Here is a 5,884-nt window from a genome sequence, read left to right as displayed (position 1 = left end):
AGGATTTTCTTGTGGTGGACAGTGAGGAGGACATTCCTGTAGAGGGCAGTGGAGAGGACAGCACTGTGGTGGACAATGGGGAAGATTTCACTGTTGTGGACAGTTGGAAAAATGTCCTTGTGGTGGGCAGTGGGGTCGATGTTTCTGTGGTGCACAGGAGGACGTCCCTGTGTTGGACAGTAAGGATATCCCTGTGGTGGACAGTGGAGAGGATTTCCTTGTGGTGGATATTGGTAAGGTTGTCCCTGTTGTGGACTGTGGGGAAAACATCCCTGTGGTGGTCAGGTGGTAGAACATCACTGTGGTGGACACTGGGGTTGACTTTCTTGTGGTGGACAGTGAGGAGGACATTCCTATGGAGGACAGTGGAGAGCACGGCCCTGTGGTGGACAGTGGGGAAGATTTCACTGTGGTGGACAGTTGGTAGGACATACCTGTTGTGGACAGTGGGAAGGACTTCCCTGTAGTGGACAGTGAGGAGGAAATCCCTGTGGTGGACAGTAGGGAGAAAGCCCCTGTGGTTGACAATGGGGAGGAATTCCCTGTGGTGTGCAGTTGGGAAGACGTTCCTTTTGGACAGTGGAAAGAACATCTCTGTGGCGGACACTGGTAAGGAGGTTTCTCTGGTGGACAGTGTGGAGGACATCCCTGTGGTGAACAGGAGGATGTCCTTGTTGTGGACAGTGGGGATGACGTCCCTGTAAATGACAGTGTAGAGGACATCTCTAAGGTAGCCAGTGAGGTGACTTTGCTGTGTTGCACAGAAGGACGTCCCTGGGATGAACAGTGTGTAGGATGTTCCTGTGGAGGACAGTGAAAAGGATGTCCATGTGGTTGACAGTGGGGAGGACTTCCCTGTGGTGGACAGTGAAATTGACATTCCTATGGTGACAGTGAGAAGGACATACCTGTCACGGTCAATGAGGAGGACGACTTCACTCTGGTGGAGAGAGGGAGGTTTTTTCTGTGGTAGACAGTGGGTAGGACATCCCTCTGCTGGACAGTGGGGAGCACATCTCTGTGGTGGACAGTGGGGAGGATGTCTTTGTGGTGGACAGTGGGGAGGATGTCCCTGTGGTGGACAGTGGAAAGTATGGCCCTGTGGTGGACAGTTGGGAGGATGTCCCTGTGGTGCACAGGAGTACATCCTTGTTATGGACAGTGGAGAGAACATCTCTGTGGTAGACAGTGTGGAGGATATCCCTGTGGTGGTCAGTAAGGACGGCCCTGTGGTGGTCAGTAAGGAGGACACCCCTGTAGTAGACAGTTGGGAGGATGTCCCTGGGGTACCCAGGAGGACATCTTTGTGGTGGACAGAAGAAGGACAACCCTGAGGTATACAGTTCAAATGACATCTTTGAGGTGGACAGTTGGGTAGAAGTCCCTGTGATGCACAGGAGGACTTCCTTTTGGTGGAGAGTGGGGAGTATGTCCCTGTGGTGGACAGTGGGGAAGACATCTCTGTTGGACAGTTAGGAGGACATCTTTGTTGTGGACAGTGGGGAGAACATCTATGTGGTAAACTGCTGGGAGGACATCCCCGTGGTGCACAGGAGGATGACCCTGTGGTGGACAGTGGGGAGGATATTCCTGTGGTGGACAGTGGGGAGGACATCTCTGAGGTAGACAGTGTGGAAGTTGTCCCTGTTGTGGTCAGTGGGGAGGACACCCCTGTGGTGGACAGTGGTGAGTACATACCTATGGTACACAGGAGGAAGTCACTCTGGACGAAAGTGGGGAACACATCTCTGTGGTGAAAACTGGGAAGAAAATCGCTGTGGTTGACAGTGGGAGGATGTCCCTGTAGGGCACAAGAGGACATCCTTGTTGTGGACAGTAAGGAGGACATCCCTGTGGTGGACAGTGGAGAGGAAATCTCTTTGGTGGAAAGTGTGGAGGAGTCCCTGTGGTGGTCAGTAAGGAGGATGCCTCTGTGGTGGAGAGTAGGGAGGACATCCCTGTGGTACACAGGAGAACATTCCTGTGGTGAACAATGGGAAGGATATCCCTGTGGTGGACAGGGAGAGAACGTCCGTTTGGTGGACACAGGGGAGGATGTCCCTGTTACGCAAAGGTGGGAGGACATCTCTATGGTGGACAGTGTGGAGGATGTCCTTGTTGTGGTCAGTGGGGAGAATGCCTTTGTGGTGGACAGTGGTGAAGACCTCCCTGTTGTGAAGAGTGGGGAGGACTTCTCTGTGGTAGACAGTGTGGAGGACTTCCCTGTTGTTTTCAGTTGGGGGGACACTCGTGGTGTGGACAGTGGTGAGGACGTCCTTGTGGTACACAGGAGGACGTCACTCTGGTGGACACTGGGGAGGATGCCCCTGTGGTCGTCAATGGGGAGGATGCTCCTGTGGTAGGCAGTGGGGAGGATGTCTTTGTGGTGGACAGTGGGGAGGACGTCCCTGTGGTAGACAGTGGAAAGTATGGCCCTGTGGTGGACAGTTGGGAGGATGTCCCTGTGGTGCACAGGAGTACATCCTTGTTATGGACAGTGGAGAGAACATCTCTGTGGTAGACAGTGTGGAGGATATCCCTGTGGTGGTCAGTAAGAAGGACGGCCCTGTGGTGGTCAGTAAGGAGGACACCCCTGTAGTAGACAGTTGGGAGGATGTCCCTGGGGTACCCAGGAGGACATCTTTGTGGTGGACAGAAGAAGGACAACCCTGAGGTATACAGTTCAAATGACATCTTTGAGGTGGACAGTTGGGTAGAAGTCCCTGTGATGCACAGGAGGACTTCCTTTTGGTGGACAGTGGGAGTGTGTCCCTGAGGTGGATGTCCCTGTGGTACACAGGAGGACATTCCTCTGGTGGACATTTGAAAGGACATGTCTGTGATGGACAGTGAGAAGGACGTCCCTGTGGTGCACAAGAAAACATCCCTCTGGTGGACAGTTGGGAGGAAGTCCCTGTGGTGCACAGGAGAACTTCCTTGTGGTGGACAGTGAGGAAGACATCCCTGTGGTGGATGGTGGGGAGGACATCCCTGTGGTGAACAGTGGAGAGAACATCCATTTGGTGGACAGTGTGGAAGATGTCCCTGTGGTAGACAGTGGGGAGGACATCTCTGGGTTCTGGCATGCATCTCTGGAGTCTGGTGTGGGTCTCTGGATCTCAGCATGTTCTGGGGTCTTCATCCAGACGAGGTGGCTTGGCAGGTTCCAGGAGGTGGCGCTGTCTCTGGATCTCAGCCTGTCTCTGGAGTCTGCAGTCAGATGAGGTGTCTGGGAGAATGCAGCTTGGCATTTCAGGCAAGTTCCAGAGGATGGCGTGGACTCTGTTGGATCTGTGGGTATACCTGTAGGATAATCACAGTAGGGAAACAGCATCTCCAGCAGGGAGATGTCTGTAAAGGCTGAATATTGAGCATTAAATTGCTTGGGAACAAGCACATCATGGTCTGTCATTAAGATCCTGGAAAAGCAAAGGTGTTTGAGGAAAGTTTAATCCTGGAAGGTATCTTTGAGTCTGTTTTTGGATGGCTGAGGGAGAAAAACAATGTTAATTTTGTATCTGAGATTGGCAACAGTTTTCCTGTAAAATAAATTAGTTGTTAATTAAGACTCAAGAAATGGTGATCAGCACTTTGACTTAAACTGTGGAAGGAAATTAGATGGCTTTTAAACCTTGAAGAAATTATAAAGGTTGAAAAAATAATGTTGGATATATATCATGAGTATTAGAGAGAAAAGGCAGCATTAAAATAAAAAACTAACAAAATTTTTGATTGAAAAGCACAAGCATTGTTGCTCTAGGTGTTCCTGTTAGGAAGAAAAGGAAACATTTTAAACTTTTGGTTGAAAAACAGGAACGTTTGTTGTTGCAGGTCTTCCTGTTGGGGAGAAGGAGCAGTAATGGAGGGCTTAGAATCAGTGGGGAGAGGGTCTTGCTCTGCCATGTGGAGTCTGGGTGCTCTGGCAGAGAGGACCTGTATTCCCCCTTTGTTTTAAAATGTTAATAAGGATCAAAAGGCTAACTTTGAAGAAAGCTTAGAAGAAGAGACATATAGGCTTGATAGGAGAGCCAAGAGTGAGAGAGAGTGAAAGGCTGTGTCTATGGGAGAGAAACATGGCAACCAGGCCCAGCCTGGTGTTTTTAGTTGAGAGGAAGAAAGGCAGAGGTGGGGAGGGGAGCAAGCAGGGTCTAGGACTGGCTGCTTTGTTTGGTGGCTGGAGTGGGGTTCTCTGTTGGTGTTTTACCTGCCATGGTCTCTTTGCCATCTTGTGAAACAGCGTTGAGGGGACGGGGGCGGCGCCTATAGTTGTAGGGGCATCGGAATCCACTGCAGGCAGACAGCTGGTTTGGACCATTGGCTGCTTGCTGATTTTTATGGGGAGGTCCACGGCGCCTGCCACAGTAGCCACGTCTGTACCAGACCGATCAGCAGCATAGGGACTCCCTTCTACCGGAACTCCATCTGGGCCAGTCACATTTGCTGCTTCAGGACCCCTTTTTCCTACAACCACATCAAACAGTTTCTCCATCCCCCACACCATGCAGATACTTGTGTGGATTATTCCTCTTGATGGCAGTCTGGTGTACAAACACGTCTTCTTTGGGGTCATTTCAGTTTATAAATCCATATCTATTTCTGATGTTGAACCATTTGACAGTGCCAAGGACTTTGGTGGCGAGAACATTCTTCTCTGCGTCCTTGCTGTCCTCAGGAGCTGATGAGGCCAGGGCGGGCCCAGGGGCTGCATCTCCGCTGGGGCTCCTTGTGAGCAGCGTGGAAGGTACCAGGGCCTGGGGCATGCCCCTGGCTGCTGGGCTCTTAGGCACGGGGTCCAGGGGCGCCACGGAGGGCACATCAGCCTCAGCCTGCGGGAGCATGGTGCCGCAGGTGGTGGCCCCACCCACCTCACTCATGCAACTCGAGAGCAGGGGACGAGGGCGCTCACAGTCTCACTGTGTCTCCCAGCCCTGAAGATGGCAAGTTGTAGGGCATTCATCTTTCCAATGTCTTGCCTCTCCACATTTGAAGCAGATTCCTTCTGTTTTTACTGCTGCCATATATGCCTGAGCTATGGGTGCGACCTGGTTTGATGTGGTTCCTATTTCTCTGGTTGCTACAATCCACCTATCATGATGCTCTTCCTGGAGACCCTGGCAAGCTAGCCTGGACTCAGAAGTCGTGCCTTCCCAAACAATGTTTTTAAGAAGAAGGTCTCTAGCTGTGGGGTTGGAGATTTTTCTCTCTAAGCTCATTTTAGTTCTGAGAATAAAATCAGATAGGGATTCTCCAGGCTTCTGATGAAGGAGAGCAAGGAGTGGGCACAGTCTTGTGACCCTGAGGGTGGACTGAGCCTGTCCCAGGCTTGAATGGCACAGAGGTGGACCTGTTCATAGTACCCTGCTGGCTGATTTGCCTGCTGTGCCCCAATAGAGAAATCTTCCTGGCCAAAGAGTTCTTTAAAACCCCATGGAAGTGTCATCACCCCTTCCCTGGTTTTGCCTGACTTGTTGAAGACATTCATCTTGATAATAGGCTTCCCACTCTAGGAACATTGGGCCAGGAAGGGCAGAAAGGCAAATATCTCTCCAATCTTGGGGGGTGTTTAAGTTGGCAATATAGCTCTGCAGCAGGGATTTTGTCCACAGTGCATGTGTTGGTATCAGGCTCCGAACCCAGTGACATCACTTCTAGGCGACTCCCACATCGTTGCTGAGGGAACAGCCGCATGCTCCCAGAATCCACCTGGCTACCTCACATTTACCTGGGAGATACTACATCACCGCCCATATAAAACAGGCAGGACCCCCGACTCGAGCTCTCTTTAACCTCTTATCTCTCCCACCTATCTCTCCCCACCTTTGCCCTTTCCCCTGAATAAACCTACCCACCCACCACCCACCCCCCGGAACCTCATGGTCTGGAG

At 51.5% G+C, this 5,884-nt stretch overlaps 1 pseudogene; it reads right to left on the bottom strand.

Annotated features, from left to right (window-relative positions):
- Window positions 1-4,148: 4,148 nt before the first annotated feature.
- Window positions 4,149-4,874, bottom strand: LOC143436595 (Y-box-binding protein 3 pseudogene; annotated as a pseudogene).
- Between the last annotated feature and the right edge of the window lie 1,010 nt (window positions 4,875-5,884).

Source organism: Arvicanthis niloticus, chromosome 23 (genome assembly GCF_011762505.2).
Source record: "Arvicanthis niloticus isolate mArvNil1 chromosome 23, mArvNil1.pat.X, whole genome shotgun sequence".
NCBI classification, from domain to species: domain Eukaryota; kingdom Metazoa; phylum Chordata; class Mammalia; order Rodentia; family Muridae; genus Arvicanthis; species Arvicanthis niloticus.
This window is presented reverse-complemented; position numbering and strand designations above follow the sequence as displayed.